The sequence below is a fragment of the Euprymna scolopes genome, chromosome 40 (genome assembly GCF_053919585.1).
Source record: "Euprymna scolopes isolate OS-2025 chromosome 40, ASM5391958v1, whole genome shotgun sequence".
In the NCBI taxonomy this organism is placed as follows: Eukaryota; Metazoa; Mollusca; class Cephalopoda; order Sepiida; family Sepiolidae; genus Euprymna; species Euprymna scolopes.
The window spans coordinates 13,467,004-13,488,748 of NC_136521.1; the positions used below are offsets into that span (position 1 = coordinate 13,467,004).

The 21,745-nt window shown below is 33.0% G+C and overlaps 1 protein-coding gene across 6 annotated transcripts in view; it reads left to right on the plus strand.

Moving 5' to 3' along the window:
• The window catches only part of LOC145265376 (inter alpha-trypsin inhibitor, heavy chain 4-like), a 109,595-nt gene that overhangs the window by 5,659 nt on the left and 82,191 nt on the right, over positions 1–21,745 (plus strand). Inside the window, exon 1 of one of the 6 annotated variants that reach the window (XM_080121164.1) lies at positions 9,884–10,081. The exons of 2 other annotated variants lie outside the window; for them this stretch is intronic. The gene's annotated coding sequence lies outside the window, so the exon portion shown is untranslated. Of the gene's footprint in view, positions 1–9,883; positions 10,086–10,231; positions 10,418–21,745 lie in introns of those variants that run through there. 3 more of the 6 variants (XM_080121166.1, XM_080121169.1, XM_080121165.1) reach the window with 3 other exon arrangements.

A 21,745-nucleotide genomic window follows, 5' to 3' on the forward strand; every position in this document is an offset into this window, starting at 1 on the left:
GTGTGTGTGAGAGAGAGAGAGAGAGAGAGAACAATTCTCAACCCATATACTCAACAAATTCTTTATCTACAGATTTTAAAATTTGTATATAGAGTATTCATACAAATAGAAATATATCTAGGATAATCTTTCTATTATATCTATAAAAGTGAGAATGTGTGTGTGTGTGAGCGAGAGAGAGAGAGAGAGAGAGAGAACAGTTCTCAACCTATACATTCAACAAATTTTTATATATAGGGTATTCAGAAATATCGAAATATATCTAGCATAATCTATTATATCTTTAAAAGTTAGAATGTGTGTGTGTGAGAGATAGAGAGAACAATTCTCAACCTATGCACTCTACAATTTTTTTATCTACAAATTAGAAAATTTGTATATAGGGTATTCACACATATGGAAATATATCTAGCATAATCTATCTATTATATCTATAAAAGTTAGAATGTGTGTGTGAGGTAGCCAGAGAGAGAGAGAGAGAGAGTAAGAACAATTTTCAACCTATATATTCAACAAATATTTGATCTACAGATTAGAAAATGTGTATATAGGGTATTCAGACATATGGAAATATATCTAGCATAATCTATCTATTATATCTCTAAAATTGAGAATGTGTGTGTGAGAGAGAGAGAGAGAACAATTTTCAACCTATATACTCAACAAATTTTTTTATCTACAGATTTGAAAATTTGTATATAGGGTATTCAGACATATGGAAATATATCTAGAGTAATCTATCTATTATATCTATAAAAGTGAGAATGCGTGTGTGTGTGAGAGAGAGCGACACAGAACAATTCTCAACCTATATATTCAACAAATTTTTTATGTACAGATCTGAAATATCACATTTGTATAGAAGTAGAAATCTTGATACCTACTCTGATACCTAATAAAAGAAAGGACCCTCTTTAGGGCGGATTTTGATTATAACAAGTCACTAATTAGAAATTATAATAAACATTCTAATAATTTAAGAATTTTACCAAAATAAAATTGCATGGTAATCACCCAATTTCTGCCACAAAATTTTGATTGGCAGAACTCATAAACATAAAATATATATTTTCTAATTTCATCTTTTTTTTTTCTTTTTACATAATCTGGTTTGATGTTTTCCCAAATATTCAAATCACTATATTTTGCTGCTTAATATCAAATACAGCAACTGAGTTATTTTTATGCATCAAACAATTACATTTTCTCATTCATCCAAACTAATCACTGAACATCAATTTCATATTTTCTTCACTAAAATATTACTGTGCTTGATGTCATCAAGTGGAGCGGATCATTTTTTTTTCATTTGTTCACACATTTTTCCAATTTATATATATTTTAAAGATTCTTAGCCTATGTCATTGCATACCAATCTGTTTATTAAAAGTTAAGGTTCACTGTAAACACATATGTTACACCAAAATAAAAACGCTTCAGATAATGTCTTGATATTCAATTCAGTTTCTCACATGACATCTTATGAAGTTAGTAGAAATGTTACAGACTTTTGAATCTCAAACACTTTCAATACTGTGCACTGATATTTTCTTTTTTGCAATATAAGCACATTCATGATTTTTTTTACAAACGTTAAAAACTTTCACATTGTGTAGCAATATACTGAAACAATTATAAAAATATTTGTTTTTATTTTGAATGATGCAGGGCATCTGAAGAGAGATTTTTCTAACAAAATGAAAGTATAATTTTTAGCAATAGGTATCTAGGAAAAGGCCACTACATATGTTATAAGTTCCAAATTTCCACAACCTGGCCAATACTGGTACATGCTAGCAAATTTAGATTTGCAATTACAAAATATGATTCTAATTTTTTCCTTTGCTCTTTATTCTAACACTACACTAAGTTTACTGTGTTATTTCGCTACAGTTGATATTGTGTAGAACAATAAGAAAATCATAGTGAACAATGCATTCAACAAAATTTCACACACATTTCTAGATACCTATATCTAATAAGTTCAAAAGAAAGGACACACTTAGGGAGGTATTTTGGTGGTCAAGTCACTAAAAAGAGATTAGCTGGTTTCCCGGCATAGCCCAGGATATAATAAAGATTGACTGAAATACATGTTCTAGCTGGTTTCTAGGCGTTGCCAGGGATGTAATATAGACACATTATGTTGTATATTACCTGTTCTCTTCTCCCTAAGGTAAAACAATTTCATATACATGCTGTAAATTACCTATGCTAGGGATAAAACATGAACAATATCAGTCCTAGGGTAGATAAAACAAATAATACATAGAGATGAAAGATTCCTCTCCCCTAAGAATCAAACATATGTTCAATATCTGCTTTTGTTTTTTCATTGTTTATACGGTCCCGAGCAACGCCGGGTAGCCCTGCTAGTAAAAAAAAAACAAACAAACAAAAAAAAAAAACAGCGTTTACAAAGTGCCGGCGCGCTTTCATGCAATCATTTTTTTTTTTTACGTAATGAAATCAATTGAATTTTACGAGTTAAATATTTTTCAATTTTTAAACTTTAAAAATCTATCAAAATTTTTCTATTGATTCAATTTTTACGATATTTTCAGGGTCAATGTGAAATTTTATGCTCTTTCCAATAAATCGAATATAATATTTTAGACAAACGTTTTGAAATGTCTATTTAAATTTAAATAATTAATTAATGTACCAAAGTTTTATATATCACAAATTGAAGATCAAAGATCAATAAATGATATATTGTAAATTAAAAAAAAAAAAAAGAAGTGTAAAGTCCAAAATGTAAAACTTTTTTTTTTTTTAAACCACGTTGATTTTTTTTAATTAGAAGCCTATGTTCTGCTTATATGGTCCAGTAAGTATTGGACGCTGACAAGATTTTTTTTCTATTTCATTCAATGCTTTCTTATTTTAGATATTAAAAAAAAAATTTCGCTCGACAAAAAAGAATGAAAATATAATAAATCAAAAATTTATGTATTTATTTGAGAAAAGAAAAAAAAAAAATCCTGGATTGTTTTTTTTTTAAAAAAGGCAAAATCTTATAAGTAAAATTTGACTATTATTAAACTATGGGAACACGTATTTCTCCAGGCACAAGGCTACACGTCTAACACAAAATGTGGTTTTTACTGCGTCCTGTCCATCCGTAGTTCAAACAAGGACAAATGATGACTTCCGGTTTTTTGATGAAGACTTAAAAATGGCGCTTTTTTTTTTCAAACAGTCGTTTAAAAAATTCTTTTATTTAAAAAATAAATGGAATTTAAAATATAAATACGGATAAATTCTGAACAATGAAGAATGGAACTAAACATTCAATAGTATTTTTAATGGTAAGTGATTTTTTCGAATTTATATCGATTTTTTGATAACGGAAGAAAGAAAAATTTCGTTGATTTTCTTCTAATCTTTTTTACAGAATTTAAAAAACAAATGTTGCATAATTTGCTATTAAACCTGTTATTTAAAAAAAAAATTGGTCTTTGCTCCTTTAATTGAAAAAAAAAAATAGGGTATGAATTACATTTTTCAAGTAGTTATAAGCTTGTAAAAATAGGAGGTCGAATTATTCAATATTTTTTTCACGCATTCTTAACATCGGTTTCTGATACTGCTAATACTACGCTGTGATCTTGGCCCGAAGGTAAATGTTACCAAAGGCAAGATAAGTTAGTTCTTCTACCTATCAGGGAAAGTTTTTAGTGGTGTTACTCACTTTAAAACGTTTATTCGCTTTAAAAAAAAGTGTCCAACGTTAGGTGAGAATAAGAAAAATGGCCGCGAATTGATATCTAAACATTCAAAGTTTTGATAATGACTTAAAAATAAAAAAAAATATAAAATATTGTCAGAAATTCAGCCAATATACGTCACGGTAACATATATTGGGTGGGTTTCTAACAATATTATGTTTTATTTTTATCTTTTAGTCATTTTCAAGACTTTAAATATTTAGGTGTTAATTCGCGGTCATTTTTCTTATTCTCACCTAACGCTCAACACTATGTGCTTCGGATAAACGTTTTAAAGTGAATAAACCCACTAATAACTTAGTCGGGTTTGTATTACTGTACACATAGATTCGAAAAAGTTGTCAAAAAACAAATATATAACAAATAAATGTTATCAAAGGCAAGATAAGTTACTTTTCTACCTAACTAAATAATTTTCTAGTGTTTTTATTTTATGTAACATGTTTATTCAGCTCGAAAATATAGTGTTTACCGATGTATTGGAAAATTCAAAATGGCGCCTGACTCTCTCTTTAACATTGTAAGTTTGTGAAAAGGTGTTAAAAATAAAAAAAACTAGACAAAATACTGTTAGAAACTCGCTCAATATACGTTACCATGACATAGGCTGACATATATTCGGTGGGTTTTTAACAGTATTTTGTATATATTTTTATTTTTAACTCCTTTTCCCAAACTTACCCGTGTCAAAGAGAGAGTCGGGCGCCATTTTAGATTTTCCAATACATCGGTAAACTATGTATGTTTCTCGAGCTGAATAAACATGTTACCTTAAATAAAAACACTAAAAATATATCCAGTTACGTAGAAAAGTAACTTATCTTGCCTTTGATAACATTTATTTGTTATATATTTGTTTTTTAAACCTTTTCGAATCTATGTGTACAGTAATACAAACCCACTTAATCAACTAGTAGAAGAATAACTTATCTTGCCTTTTTTTAACGTTTATTTGTTTACATATTTGAATTTTTGACCGCTTTCGAATCTGTGTTCATTGTAAAACATACCCCAAATGTAGAACAAATAACTTTAACCAAACGCAAGAAAATTTAACCATCGTATTTAGTTAATTTACATTATAAAATTTTGCAGTTTGCAATAAAATGTTGTTGAAGGTGTCAGTCTCTGTGCTGCTGCCATATTATTGTCGTCACATTCCTCATTATATGTTCGGTACTAGTGCATATTACGAATCGGATTTCTGTAAATGTCTGCTCAGGCTTGACCAGCATTTGACGTAAACCGCCAGAATATGCTGAGCGCCGATAAAATCTTAAACCCGCTAGAAAACTAAAGATGACTAATTCGAATTTAAAAAATACAAAACAAACAAAACAAACCCAAAACTGGAAATCCAATAAATAAAATATAACAACAATCCACTGTAAGCTTCATGAATAAATAGTTTTATTTTTTTGTAAATAAGTAGAAGCATATTTTTATTTTTCGCGTGATTAAAAATTTGAGTACTATTGTACCCTACCTGTTATTATTGGTGTAGGGGTGTAGGGATAGGTTTTGCTTTTGGTTAGGGGTTAGGATTTGGGCGTTGCCTTTGTAATATTAATATTTAGCGTTGGAAACCATGGTCGATCAAAAAAGGGCTACAAGGACACTGTCAAGACGAATCTATAGTGGTGTGAAGTGGGGCCAAAGGAAGGAGAGGACTGTGCCAATGATTGATCAAACTGTTGCATTATTTCTTCCAGAAATATGGGTATATATTAAAATATGACGGAGACATATATAACGATGATGAGGGAGACATTTATACCAGTTCTTTTCTGGGAGACTTCGTATTAACCGTTCTTATAACACCGATATAAGAACGATAATGACATTTATATATATTGCATCATGACGACGATTGTGACAATTCTAGAGGGGAAGACATTTATATATCAGACAGGGGATTGTTCTTCTTCACACATACCGAGGAGAGGGTGATATGATGCACAGTTCTTAACACAGAGGAAGGGAGATACATAATCTTCGAAGGGTTATGCAACGTTCATTATAAGATGATAAACACAATTACATTTCGTTCGTGATGAAGGATGTGACACAAGACAACAGTTACAACATAATGATGACTTCTTTATTGATCTGATCGGCCAGTCGATGACGTCAGGAATTCAAATTTGGATCTACATAGTCTAAATGTTTTCCCTTCGCTTTCAATGGACCAACTGACCAACTGACTGGCTCTCTTGCTAACTGACTAAAATCCGAACCCATAATATGGAGAAATGTCCTTTGTCTATGACGTCAGAAGTATGTTTTAAAACGTGACCAATTTCACGTGGCTATACATATGTTTGTCCAACACACTTTTGTACAAACAAAAAAAATCCTCAATTCTAATCTAACCTATTTTTAAACAATATAATTTAATTTGCATTGTTCATTCTTTTGCTGACATATTTAATATTCAGATTTCTAAAAGAATTAACAATAGACTTAATTTCTAACATTCCATTTCTTAACTTTGCCTACAGGGTTCGATTCTAGGCTTATCCTAATCTCATTTTTACTTATCTGATATTCTTCTTATTTACATGGAAAGGGGACAGAGTATCAACAGCAGTAGTGCAAACTACAGACTGCTCCTAAATGAAATTGTCTGTTTTCAATGTCGACCACTAGTGGTCACTGGCATTTAGTGAGGTTTTGAGGCGGTTACTTGCATTTATTATCAGTCATTGTCATTCACTGCCGATCGTGATCAGTATCATCCCTCATTAGACTGCTGTGAAATGAAATCACCTGTCTTCAATTGTTGGGCACTGTCATCCAGTGGCGAGCACTGGTGGTTAGTGCTATTTTTACTTGCATTTATTGGTGGCCATTGCCTGTCACTGCTACTGTCGGTTCCTGGTGTAAACTGTCAGTAACTGGTGGTCATGACCAGTATTGACCTCTATTGGACTGCTCCAAAATGAAATTCTCTATTGTCAATACTGGTGGTCATTGGCGTTTAGGGTGGTTACTTGCATTTACTAGTGGGCAATGGCTTCTTCTCCAAGAATCGATCATTGTCAGTCACTATCTATCATGATCAATGTCAGGCTTTGAAATAAAATTGCCTGCTTCAATTGTCGTGAACTGTCATTCAGTATCGGATATTATCATCCAGTGGCGGGCACTGTTGGTCACTAGCAGTTATGGCTGTGATTGACGGTAACTGGTGATCAGTGCTCTTTTCAGGTGGTTACTGTTACTTCTTGACAGGGCGGGCACTGGCTGGCAAATCGCCTGCTTTCAATTATTGAGCATATAATCCATTGGCAAACACCGTCATCCATTGGCAGGCACCATCATCATTGCTCTCTTAGAGTGGTTACTGTCACTTCATGGCACTGACGGGCACTGATGATTACTATTGTTTTGAGGCGGTTTTATACTGAATATGGACACCATTATTTTTTTATCTATGATATTTAAATTAAATTTAACTTTATACGATATTATTAGTGTATTAAAATGTTATTCATCATCATCATGACAGGCTCCTTGCCTGGACAATGTGACTCTTCCTCTCCAGAGTTTCCTGTCTTCCATCAGCTGCCTCAGATATTCAGGTTCACAGTTGGCGTTGTGTGCTATTTGCTGGATGTATGTGGATCTAGGTCGTCCTTTGCTTCCGCCTCCGTGTCATGGAGTTCATAGCAATACATCACTCACCAATTCATGCTTGTTCCTCCGACAATGACCAGCAAGTCGTAGGCATCTTTCTCTGATGGTATCAGATATGGCAGGTAGGTTGTCATAAAGTTGCTGCTTCGTGGGATGATTTTTCCAAGATATATTTAATACTGCTGTAGCATACGGGTGTGTGTGCCGTCTAGTTTTCTTTCCAATCTGTTGGTGAGTGTCCAAAATTTTATTGAACGTACATAATATTTACAAAAAGCTCTCACTTCCCAAGTTAAGAATTTTTTTTAAAAATAATACTATTATTTTAGCACGATCCATATTCTGCAAACGTGCCCATTTCTTAACTGGAAAAGGCATGAATATAGCACACATATGAAGAAAAATATGTTATGTGTACCATATATGAAATAATTTTGGTGATCAAAATAGGATGTTTTTTTATTTTGTTTTTTTTTTGCAATGTTTGAAATTTGTAAATGTTGTGAGAATGAAGGGTGGAAGTCCTCAATTAGTGCCTCTTTTAATGAATTGTCGTCGTATTTATTTATATTGTAATAAGTTTGCGTAAAATTTTAGTATACTGACAATGACAGCAATGACAATTATGGCAACCATGGGACTAGGATAAGAAAAAGATGAAAAAGAATTTTTTATTTTGGGAAATGTCAGTTCTGATATCCAATTCCTTTACTGAGGCAAAGACAAGTGTTTGTTAGATTCAAAGTTATGGTTTATTTTTTAACGCCATGTTCTTTAGTTCTTGATAATTTGATAAACGTATGTGAACATTCAATCAAATTGACTGGAACTTAAATAACGAATTGTGAAGGGAGGGGTCCACATTCACATAGGGTAGCTGAAAGAACGAATGTTAAATGTATGGAATAAGAAGATGAACACAGACGATGCAGTTTGGAAAACATCTGACAAATGTATAAAACTTTCCAGTCTCGTCGAGAAGAGTAAGAGGAGAAAATAATAAGTGAGTAAGTATCGTGCTACCACCTGCAAATATCACTTGTTTAGGAAAGTGATTCTCTTCAGAACTATTATAGGAATTTATGGTAATGAATAAAATCAATTGATAATATCTGCAAAACATACACCAGGTATTGGCAGGTAGTGTGATTATATTGAATTCATATGTAGCGTCTGTGTTTTTATTGTTATGTTTTATCTTAGATGGGAAAAATCGTCTCCATTATATATATATATATATATATATATATATATATATATATATATATAATCACTTAAAGTCTATATTCCAAATTTCATTATTAACTAATTAAGGGCGAAATAGATTCACTGAGTGATATAATAATTAAGTGATTATATATATATATATATATATATATATATATATATATATATATATATATATATATATATATATATATATATATATCAGAATCCTGAAGTGAATAGGAACACATATTAATTAATCGTGTGGTATCAAATCTTACAGAATATTTTTAGGAGGTAATATTATATAAGATAATCCCAGCCAAATATATATATTTATTTCGAAATAAAGACGAAACTTTGATGAACACATTATACGGTTTGTTCCTTTTTATTTTCTCTATTTTGTCGAAATACTATTTCCATTATTTTCATCATCATATATATATATATATATATATATATATATATATATATATATATATATATATATATATATATATATATATATATATATTTTTAATTCATGTTGAAACGCATTTTATTTCTTTTTGGTGGATTGATTGTTGCTTTTTCTTCTGATGAGTTAAGGGCAAAATAGATTCACTGAGTGATATAATAATTAAGTGATTGTTTTTTGTGCTCCGAAACAGATACAGTCAAGAATTGTAAGTGTCAAATGAATTAAAGGAATAAATTGTAAGATGGTCAACATCATGAAATTTGGAATATAGACTTTTTTCATTCATTCATAATATGCTCTGTAATAACATTGGGCTTCTTAAATAATGATTGGTATGTATAAAAAGGAAATATAAGTAAATAAAGAATATTTCCACAGAAATATATATTTTATTATTATTATTATTATTATTATTATTATTATTATTATTATTTTAATGCAAATAGGCATAGCAAAATAAATGAACAGGCATAACAAAATAAATTATCGACTGATTTCTCAATTATATCTATTATTATATATTCTTTGAGAATAATTTATATTGCTAATAATAATGGTTACCATACTCCCATAATTTTCTTCATCTTAGAATTGACAATCATTCCATCCCGTGAACCCTTATCCTCGAGTAGCTCTTAGTCTTGATAACTAATAAACCATTAGTAAGGAAACAAGACGCTTAACCTAACCCTAACACCAACAGCTACCCAAGAGTATCCAGCCACCAAGAACCATCACCCAATTGTAACCCAATAGCCTGGAAATGCTAAGCCCATCCCCCTGCCCGCCTCTTTCTTTGAACTACGCCAAGAGTGCTTGTAATGTGAAACCCGTGCCTAACTTCAATGGATATTCAAAAACTGATATAGATGGTATCAACATGCCACTTCCAAGTTTTTTTGTTTTTTTTTAATTTTTTTTAAACAACTACAGAGTTCTTAGAGAGAGAGAGAGAGAGAGAGAGAGAGAGAGAGAGAGAGAGAGAGAGAGAGAGAGAGAGAGCATCTCTGGAAGAACTTGGATAGCAGCCGTCAACAACGTTGTGGGTATTTTAACTTTTTTCAGTTTTTCTACTATCTTATATTCTTAACTTTAAACTTTAGTGGCTTAACAGTCCAAGTTAAAATCTGTCAAAATTTGTAAATGCGACTTTTATTTCTACTCGCCTTCTTCACCCCAAACAAGGCATACTGCCACTTAATTGTAACCATGCCTAAGAAAGATCAAGATGTTGGTTCACGTTGTATTCGAACTTCTGCATATCAGTACAATTTGGGAAGCAGGTAGCAGAAAGGGAATTCCAAAATCTAGCCGTTCTAGAGAAGAAGCTATTTGAGAAGAAAACTTTCTGACTTCTAAGGACCTCAAAAGTGAAAGAGTATGATTTTATTGCCAAGCGAGTTTGTCGGGGATATATACATCCAAGGGACACAAGTGCAATGAATTAATTAGAGCACATTCTATTAAAATACTAGTAAAGCAGGCACGGGGGATACAACATTGCGGCGATGGGACAGGGGTTGGAGCCTAGTTGACAAAATGGGACCTATTCGTAGAACCGATTCGTAGCCTCTTGGTGATTTGAGAATATGTTTAAGTGGGATGCCCTCTTAAGAGTAAATGTGGTATTGTGGTGACTGCAATGATTCTAGTTAAGAGTAGGATAGTCAATTTTGTTAAATTAGACCAAGGATGAACAATAAGCCTGGCCCCTCCACACACACCTGTGTGTCTAATTATTAATATTGTAATTAATTTTGATTATATGGAAAATAAATAATGCAAAGTGTAGTATCTGTTCTGATTCTACGCATCATCTTTTCTATCCTCGGTCGGTGAAGAAATCCTTCAGGACCGAGAAAATTTAAATTTTTATCCCAATTCAGAGTTCTCTTATTGGGGGTGGGGACTAGATTTTTCTGCACTAAAAACTGTTCTTGTGTCTGATTCTGCCCTCGTAGGGACGTAAATAAATAGAGGCAAAAGTATCATAGTAGCCCCCAAAGCCCCAATGTCAAAATAATCCCATATTTTACGTGATGGAGATTGTTGTGTACAGTTTTAAGTTTTATCAAAAAACAAACAAGTTTCTTTTTCAAGATTTTTAAATTCTATTTTTGAAAAAAAAAAAAAAAAGATTTGCAGATTTGTTTTCATCTAGAAAATAATTTGTTATTATTTGGATTCTTTGGACTATTGTTCTCATCTTGAGTGTTATTTACACAACGTTTCGGCCGATGTAATCTCCGACCTTCTTCAGGCGTATCTTTTCGAACTCGGGAATGTTTCTGTTGAACTCTGCACATAATTTCAAACAGAATCCTTTATTTAATCCAAAAGAGTATCCTGCTCTCGTTCCATCGACCATGACTGGGAAGAAGTCCTAATTAAATCGCAATTGTATTCTGAGTATCGCCCACACTGCAGATTGAACCTTCAACCTCTGGAAATGTGTTACTTATAATTGCCTTTTACCAAATACTTTATCGTTATGCTGACAGAAAGGTCCCCAAGTTTACACCTAAATAAGACATGAGGTTAAATCGGCTGAAACGTTGTGAAAATAACAAGCAAGATGAGAATAGTAGTCCGAATAATTTAAATAATACGAACATAGTTTCTTTTTTTCTTCTTTTTATTTATTTATTTATTTATTTATTTATTTGGGTTTGTATTACTGTACACATAGATTCGAAAAAGTTGTCAAAAAACAAATATATAACAAATAAATGTTATCAAAGGCAAGATAAGTTACTTTTCTACCAAACTGGATATTTTTTTTTGTTTTTTATTTAATGTAACATGTTTATTCAGCTCGAAAAACATGCAGTGTTTACCGATATATTGGAAAATTCAAAATGGCGCCTGACTCTCTCTTTAACACGGTAAGTTTGAGAAAAGGTGTTATAAATAATAAACTAGACAAAATGCTATTAAAAAACACCGGATATATGTCAACTTATGTCACGGTAACATATATTGAGCGAATTTCTAACAGTATTTTGTCTAGTTTATTATTTATAACACCTTTTCCCGAACTTATCGTGTTAAAGAGAGAGTCGGGCGCCATTTTGAATTTTCCAATTCACCGGTAAACACTGTATGCTTTTCGAACCGAATAAACATGTTACAATGAATAAAAACACGAAAAATATATCCAGTTTGGTAGAAAAGTAACTTTGATAACATTTATTTGTTATATATTTGTTTTTTTGACAACTTTTTCGAATCTATGTGTACAGTAATACAAACCCATTTACTTAAAGATTTTCAAATTTTTATCGTTTGGAAAAAAATTGTAAATTTGAACTGAAATGAATATGGTTCCAATGTTGTGCACTGTGCAGAGTTGTTATTTTGCAGATAAAAATAATATGTCGGGGTGCAGTCATAACTTGAATTTTTTTTTTTTAACTACTATTCTAATCTCGGTTGTTATAGTTACAACGTTTCGGCCGGTGTAACCTCCAACCTTATTCAGGTATATCTTTTTGAATGTGGGAACCATCAAGGTGTACTTTGGGAATTTTTTATGTCAAACTCGGGAACCTGTAGAGCAATCATTCTCACCCTATCCTTCATCATTGACCCCCTCGGCTTTATGTATTTCCCCATTTACCCCCTACTCCCATACAAAAAAAAAAAAAAAAAAAAAAATCGGTACTTTAGTCAAGACATTAAAAAAAATGAAAATATCGAAAAAAGATTATATTGTATGTATCCGTTATGGAACGAAGTTCTCCGAAAAAAAAGTTTCATTTAATTTCATCAAGTAGTTTTTTTTTTTTTTTTTTTTTTTTTTACAGCGGAAAAAAACAATTTGTTATGATACCGAGCAAAAGGTTCGATTTTTAGGAAGAAAAGCTAGAATTAAAGATGGGGAGGGAGTATCGGCGCTTTACATGGAGTTATCTCCCCGTGGCGTGTTCAGCAAATTTCAAAATAGCTGACTTCAACGCGCTCTCATAAAAACGTGTTTTTCCGCTATAAAAAAAAAAAAAACTACTTGATCAAATTAAATGATTTTTTTTCCAGAGATCTTCAGTCCAAAACGGATACGTACAATATAACCTTTTTTCAATATTTTCATTTTTTTTTAATGTCGTGACTAAACTGTACAAATAAAAAAAATTCATATCCATTATAAAGTGACAGAAAAACAAAAAGGTTAAAAAGAGCCGAAATAAAGAAAATCAAACTTTTTTCTAAATAGAAAATTACGAATTTGTATTGCATTTCTTAGACATGACATGATCTGAAAAGAAATTTTAGAGAGGTACAGAGATGAAGGTAAATGAGGGAGAGAGTGACAGAGTAATTGTATGTGATAAATTTGCTATGGAATAAGAACAGAGTAAGGAAGTAAGGGTTAGGATTAGAGAGAGAGAGAGAGAGAGAGAGAGAGAGAGAGAGAGAGAGAGAGAGAGAGAGAGAGAGAGAGAGAGAGTGTGTGTGTGTGCGTGCGTGTGTGTGTGCATGTGTGTGTGCATATGAGTGTGTGTGAATATATGTATAAATGTGCGTTTGAGGTCGTGGGAGTGCATCATGGCCTTCGTATATGAAAGCCACGGTGTGCGTGTGTGTTCATGAGAAAGTGTATGTGAGTTTGTGTGCATTACAGTGTGAGTGTGTGTTTACATGCGTGTATACATGTGAGAGAGTGTGTGAATGTGTGTATGTGCTTGGTTGATTGGTTGGTTGTTTTTGTTTTACGGCATATCAACCCTTTTCGGGTTATTTAATGCCGAATCCAAAGATTTTGAAGAAAATTTTTTTTAATAGAAGATATTTGTTGTTTTCACCTCGGTTTCTATTTAACCCATAGTTGGGACCCTAACAGGTACTACCACTCCGGGTCAGAGTGGACCTGGGAGCAATGGTAATTAAAGGGTTGCTCCACACTCCCCAAAGCCCACAAGCTGGGGCCTCACCACTGGATATAGTTTAAGGTCATATCCAGGACCCCCATTGAGGGACTTTTACCCTCTGCAGGGGGGCAGTCGGCTTATTCTAATGCCCCACCGACAGGGCCTGTATGTGCTTGTGTGTATGAGCATGCATGTGATAGCGTATGAAAATCAAACAGAAAATTATGGAGTTAATGTTTATAAGATATGACACAATCTGGAAAATATTAATTTTAAACTAGCGGGATCTGTGGAAATTCCACAGGGGACTCATTCATATGTCATATATTGATGTTAGCATTTTGTAGATGTTCAGCGTAAATGGAGACGCTATGATATTATTGTAGTTCTTTTGTTAAAATTGCAAAAGTATTTATCTAAGCTAGCAGGGACGCCTGGCATAGCCCGGTTGTAAAGTACGCATAAATATGATATTGTAATTCTTGCAGATTTCGTATATATTATTATAGAGTTAATGTTCTATCGATTTTTATATATTATAAAATTGTGATTTCAAAAATAAAAAAAAATTATATCCATATGATTGGGGTGCATTAGCTTGAATCGAAACCAAAATCAAAACTTATGAAAATATATATATATATATATATATATATATATATATATATATATATATATATATATATATATATATATATGCTAGCAAAAGTACCCGTCGTTGACTGGGTTCAAAAACAGCCTACAGAAAATGGACTCTGGTTTATGAAAGTATTATAGGTTATGAAAAGGAAGGCTTGTAAAGAGATAGCTTCGAATTTTGGGGTATCAAAACCAAAGCAAAATATGATGAAAGTAAAAATAAAATAGATAAACCCCATAATTTATTATACTATACCTGTTCACACTGAAACACTTATCACAATATTCTGTGGATTTATATTAAAAAACCTTGTTAAACTTTATGACATATTTCTATTCTATGAAGGTCAGGCGCGAACGAACACCCCATAATTTTATTATATCATATTTCTTCAAACTGAAACATAATTATCAAAGTATACTTACGCAGATAGATATGAAAAGTCTTCATTAAAGTTTGTGCCTACTTTCCATTCTATGGAGGCCAGGCGCGAACGCAGACCTCACAATTTTATTATACCATCTCTATTTAAGTTAAAACATACTTATCAAAGTATTCTTATGTACATCTATATCAAAAACACTTGTAAACTTTTTTTTTTTTAATTTTTAAATTTTTTATTTCCATACTTTGTGGACCAGGCGCGAACGCAGACCCCACAATTTTAATGAACCCCTGTTCTGCCAGATCAAACATACTCATTCCTGTGTCTCGATACATCTTCTATCATTATACGTAATCAGTTTTTTAAAATAGTCAACCATATAGGAGCCTATTCGTAACCAGACACACACACACACACACACACACACACACACATTCAGCTTTATATTATAGATATATATATAATTTGAGTTCCTTCAGCTATAACCGAAACCAAAATTTATGAAGAATTCTTGATAAAATCATTTATTAAAATAAATAGATTACCAGAGTGCCATCAGCTATAATCGAAACCAAAACTTTTGAAGAATTTCCAGCTGACTACAATATGGTCGTCTTCAAGTCCAACATAAACAAGTTCTTGATGAGCCGTTCCCCTTTAATTATCAAATTTACACTACTAACGATTACTATGATATTGTCCCATTGACTACTGTACACTCTTTAAACATTATCCCGGAGTGGCCTCCTAGGCCTTGATAGGTACTGACTCCTATGTAAAAAAAAAAAAAAAAAAAAAAAATTATTTATAAAAAGAATAGATGACTTAAGTACCATCAGTTATAATCGAAATCGAAACCAAAACTTATGTAGAATTCTTGGTAAAATTATTTATATAAAAAAAATTACTTGAGTGCCATCAGCTATAATCGAAACTGAAACCAAAACGTATGAAAAATTCTTGGTAAAAAAACAAACAAACAAAAAAACTATTTATTACAAGGAATGGAAGTCCATAACAATTAAACGACAGTCACTCGGATGTAAGCTTGACACACAACATAAATAACACACAAGAGAACAGCGAGGATACTAAAAAGAGCTCTCGGTTGGTTTCAATAAAAAGCGGGGCAATGTTGGCAGCTGGTTTGCCTTCCCCATACCCAGCATTACAAACTTCAAAGGAAGAAAAAAAAAAAAAAAAAAAAAAAAAATATATATATATATATATATATAAATCGCCGTCGTCGTCGTCGTCGTGCAATGCATTCAGTCTATGATGAAGTAGCGATCGATGGTAATAGTAAGCTAACGTACTTCCTAACTTCCAGTGTGTCTGCTACCGGAAACGGTGACAAGCAAAAATCAGTTCCTTCGCTTTTTTTTCTCTCACACTTATATCTCTGTGCTGTGCATGCACTTTTTTGTTTTTATTACGTTTTTTTTTTTTTTTTTTTGCCGATCGTTCTTTTTTTTTTTTAATCCTCCTCCTCCTCCTCCTCCTCTTCCTCCTCCTATCAATATATAGATTATCCTGGTTGAGAATTTCTGCTGTAGAGACTAGAACGATCCACATCGACCTATAACTATGGCGTAACGATTAACAATATTGGTTAACAACCAGTTCTAACTGACTGACCCATAATATAAGTGACTGACTGTCACTTATGGGTGTTAAAGGTTCAATCCTCACTACTAGTAATAATAATTGTTGATATATTTTATATATTATTTCAAAATAAGACTTCATTTATAGAAATGTAAAAAATATTTTTTTAAAATTATTTTTTTTATTGTTGTTTCGTGATGATACAAATGTTAAAATGATAAAACTTAAAGAAATGTAAAAATAAAAGTTTATTTTTTATTACAAAACTAAAAACAAAATTTCATTTAAAGAAATGTAAAAAAAATAAAAGTTTATTTTTTTATTACAAAACTAAAAACCGGCCCTGTCGGTGGGGCATTAGAATACACCGACGGCTCCCATGCAGAGGGTAAAAGTCCCTCAATGAGGGTCCTGGATATGACCTTAAACTATATCCAGTGGTGAGGCCCCAGTTTGCGGGCTTTTGGGAGTGTGGAGCCACCCTTTAATTACCATTGCTCCCAGGTCCACTCTGACTCGGAGTGGTAGTACCTGTTAGGGTTCCAACTATGGGTTAAATAGAAACCGACTTGAAAGCAACAAATATATTCTATTAAAAATTTTTTCTTCAAAATCTTTAGATTCGGCATTAAATAACCCGAAAAGGGTTGATATGCCATAAAACAAAAACCAAACCAACCAACCAACAAAACTAAAAACAAAATTTCATTTAAAGAAATGTAAAATAAAATAAAAGTTTATTTTTATTTTTTTACATTTAGAAATGTAAAAAAAATTTTATTTTTATTTTTTTTTACATTTAGAAATGTAAAAAAATAAAAGTTTATTTTTTTTTTACAAAACTAAAAACAAAATTTCATTTAAAGAAATGTAAAAAAAATAAAAGTTTATTTTTTTTATTACAAAACTAAAAACAAAATTTCATTTAAAGAAATGTAAAAAAAAAAAGTTTATTTATTATTACAAAACTAAAAACAAAATTTCATTTAAAGAAATGTAAAAAATAAAAATAAAGTTCATTTTTATTATTAAATTAAAAAAAAAATTAGAAGTGTTGAAACTGTGATAGTTTTTTTTTTTTTTAATAAGGCGTTTCTGTATGGTTTCGTGTTTAATTTCATGCCTGATAGCTTTCGCTCTGTATTTGTATCGACTGTATTCATTTCCGCCATCTTTGTTTTGGGAGCGGAATTATTAGAGATTGCCCCATGTGCAAGGTGTCTGCTCATCTCCATCATCGGCCTTCCTCTCGGTCACTTCACGACAACTTCTAATGCAAAGACAAGTTTCATAACAGTGTCGCTGTCGTATTTTAGCACGTATCCAAGCCGTCTGAGCCACTATTCTCTGATCTTTCTCTTAACCGGTGCGTTCCGTTGCAATATCAATATCCTCTTCAGATATCCTCATGGTTGTCGAGTGTAATCTTCTAATATATCAAAGGCTATATATCTGTCTGTCTTTCTGTCTGTCTGTCTGTCTGTCTGTCTGTCTCCGAAAATAAAAGTTGCAGAGCGGCACTAGGGGAAACAGAGTGGAAGCATTTAATAATAACAATCTGTTAAGTTAATTTTGAACCATTATCTCCTATCAATAGTAATTTTAAATAAACAGGACATTTTAGAGGCCTAAATATATTAGGGGATTTGAAATCTGCAATCTTTTTGTTAATACAATCATTAATAAGGTCTTCTGAATAACTGTTATTAATAAAAAATGTCCCTACATAATGATTGGATTTTTTATGGACCGTTCTTTGATGGTCTTTAGCAGGTTTTTATAGTTTTTAAGGGGTCAAAAATGGGCCAAAATTGACAAAAAAAAAATCGTTATACATTTTGTACATTCATCTTAGTTTATTTTAATCAGTTCGTATGCGTGTCACGTTGGTACAGTGGTAACGTCACCAGCTTTGAATGCTACAGTTTTGCTTTCGGTTAAATATTTTTTTTTTTACTTTTAAAATCACGACTCTATAATAATATATACAAAATCTGGATAAATTAAAATATCATATTTAAGCATATTTTACGACCGGGCAAAGCCGAGCACCCGCCCCTGCTAGTTTCAGATATCCAGCAAAGCATTTTGGTTTACGTAACGGTAAATCTGCTTTCCTTGTTAGAAAGCACAAGGAGCTGTACAAAATGACGAGTAACACAACAGTCCAGTAGATCTTTTATTCTAGCTTCTTTCTTAGAACTGCACGCCTGTGGAACTCTGTTCCGTTTGCCTGCTTCCCTCCTTACTACAACTTGGATGTCTTCAAGTCCAACGTAAACAAATTCCTGATGAACCGCCCCCTTAAGTAGACACTTTAAATATCCACACTAACGTACTGTACTTACAATAACCCTTATCCCTGAGTGGCTTCCGGGCCTTGATAAGTGGTGACCACCTTGTAAAAAAAAAAGAAGAAAAAAAGATGGCTGCTGATCTTGCGGTCACAGAGAATGCCAGTGGTATAACAATATAACCGGTTATAATCAGCTAACGTACTTCCTAATTTCCGGTGTAGCACTACCGGAGCAGTGACAAGGCAAATCAGTTCCTTCATTTTATTGACGTATGATTATCTACACGTATTTCAAAGTATGCTGAACCCTAAAAATCTTGTAAGTGTATTCGGTCTATGCTGAGGTAGTTATATACAGCGATCGATTGTGATAGTCAGCTAACGTACTTCCTGACTCCTGATGTGTCTGCTACCAAAAGCGGTGGCAAGACAAATGAATCGAAAAAGTCTGAATCGCACAACGATGTTTATTCTACACAGGTCTGAACGCTTCTTTCTTAAAACTGCCTGCCTATGGAACACTGTTCTGCTGGCTTGCTTCTTGACCAACTACAATATTGTTGCCTTCAAGTCCAATGTAAACAAGTTTTGAGAAGTCTGACGATGTTCACTCTACACAGGTCTAAACGCTTCTTCTCCCCCCTCCCCCCTCCAACAACCTAACTGTTCAAGACCGTGGATGTTAAAAGACCAAGGTTGCCAATCTTGAATCTTTTTGTTTTTCCTTCTCAGCCTGCACGACAGACAGACACGAGCATGTTTTTGCGGTTAGCCTTCTCTATTATCCCCCCCCCCAATCTCATGATCACAATAATGGCACAGAGGTGGCAGTCGCCTCTGCCGCGTGCTTCTTTGAAGTGGGGGGACGACGCACGCCTCACCTTTGCTTGCATTCTCGTCCACGGTCTGTGGGTTGAAAAAAAAATGTCCGCTGGGATGTTACTAATGTCTGAGTCACTTTTGGATAAAGCTGGTGTGAACAAGAACGATGTCTCACTGATCTCCAACTCGGATTCGCTCGTGTTATCCAGGGGTAGTTGCAACTGCGTTGCCAGCCGCAGGTCCCTAACATGACGGGGCATATCGTCGACTCGCACTGCCTGTGTGCTGATCACCTCAGTGATGTGCCTGATTTTGTACCTCGTTGCACATTTGCCGCGTGGGTTTTTATTCCAGACGACATCCCCTTTCTGCAGCCTATCTCCGGTAGTTTCCAGTTTGGGCAATGGGTTGGTCTCTATGCCTTTTACCCTGATGTGATACCTGTACAATGCATCGGCCGGCGCCATGGAGGATGAGATATCATCCTTCGGGATCACGTTGTACAGGTAGACCACTTTAGACACTGTGCAGCTTGTCCTGGCTGCGATGATCTTGACAGTCCTGTGTGGTTCCGCGCAATGACTCCATTTCCATTTCTGCTTGGTACGTGTGCACATCGGAACCGCAGGTGTACTTCCCAGCCATCAGCAAACTTTTTGAATTGCTCACTGGTGAATGCAGTGCCATTATCGGTTAGTATTTCTGTTAGAGGGCTTTGTTTAAAGAAAACACTGTTGAACTGATGGATGACAGCTGTATCTTGCCGGTGTAGCAGCCGTCATATCACAAACTTGTTTTTTTTGTGGTAAGCTTTCTCTATTTTCCCCACAACAAATCGGTTCCTTTGCTTTTTTTTTCTCTCGCGCTTATATCTTTGTATGATATGTACTTTTTGTTTTTATTACGTTTTTTTCCCGATCGTTCATTTAAAAAAAAAATTTTATGTACTAATCATTGAAAAGTTTGTCTTATTTTATGTAAAAGAATTATTGAAATTATTATTTATTTTTTAATTATTCAAAACACTTTTTAAAATATTTTAAAACTATTTGGAGAAAGTTATGTATTGTTAGAAATTTGGCAATTATATCATGCCTCCCAGTGTATTTGTTTTGGACGAATCAGATTGGTCGATTGTATTTGCTGCGGGATTCGGCTTGGCGGGCTTTTTGCATGGCTGCCTCTTTTTCAGTTTCACAGATGCAGCCGACAATGAAGGACTGCAACTCCATCTGAGGATTATTGCGCAACTCTTCCTGTTCGTCTCCTTGAGATTTTTATTTCAAGCCTAAATGATTAGGCTCAATAATTATTATTTAAGTATCACTAACACTTTTAAGTCTGAATTGCCGACCTGTTATCTAGAACCTTCCTTCCATGAACATTAATTATGAGCTTCTGTAATATCGCCTCAATGCGAGAACTGAATCTTTTTCATCAGAATATATCATATCGACCTACTTCAAACGGCTGTAAACTCAGATCTTCGAAGACAGGTGAACCTGCTTCCAGTTCCTGTTGAAAATGAAAGATTATCACCTTTCGAGATTGTTAACAGCTCTCGTTTCAGAGGCAAAACGGGCATTCTTTTTTGCAACCGAGGAACTAATAAAATTTGTATTGAATTTTAAGGCCTTGTTGTATTTTGTCTTATTTTGCCACTGTCATGGAGCAAAAAGCAGGTGAGATAAAAAAAAAATATCTCGCAGTATTGAATACGTTTCTTTATGATGTTTGAAATTTTGTTATTTTTATTTCGATATGATTTATTATTATTTTAATAATTATATTTTCATACTTTCATAAGCATATTTATCACATAAATTCAAATAAAAAATCTTATTTTTGAAATAAAATAAACAACTGATTTTATAATTTCATAAACATATTTCTTCAAAATTTCAAATAAAATAAAAAAAAAATCAGTTTTTAATTTTTTTTTAATTAAAATAAAGACTAATTATTATTTTTATATATATACTAGCAGTTCAACCCGGCTTTGCTCGGGCCCTATGTTCTGTTCATAACTTGCCCTACGTGTGAATACACTTTATGTAAGATTTCAAATGTTTAGACCAAAAATTGCC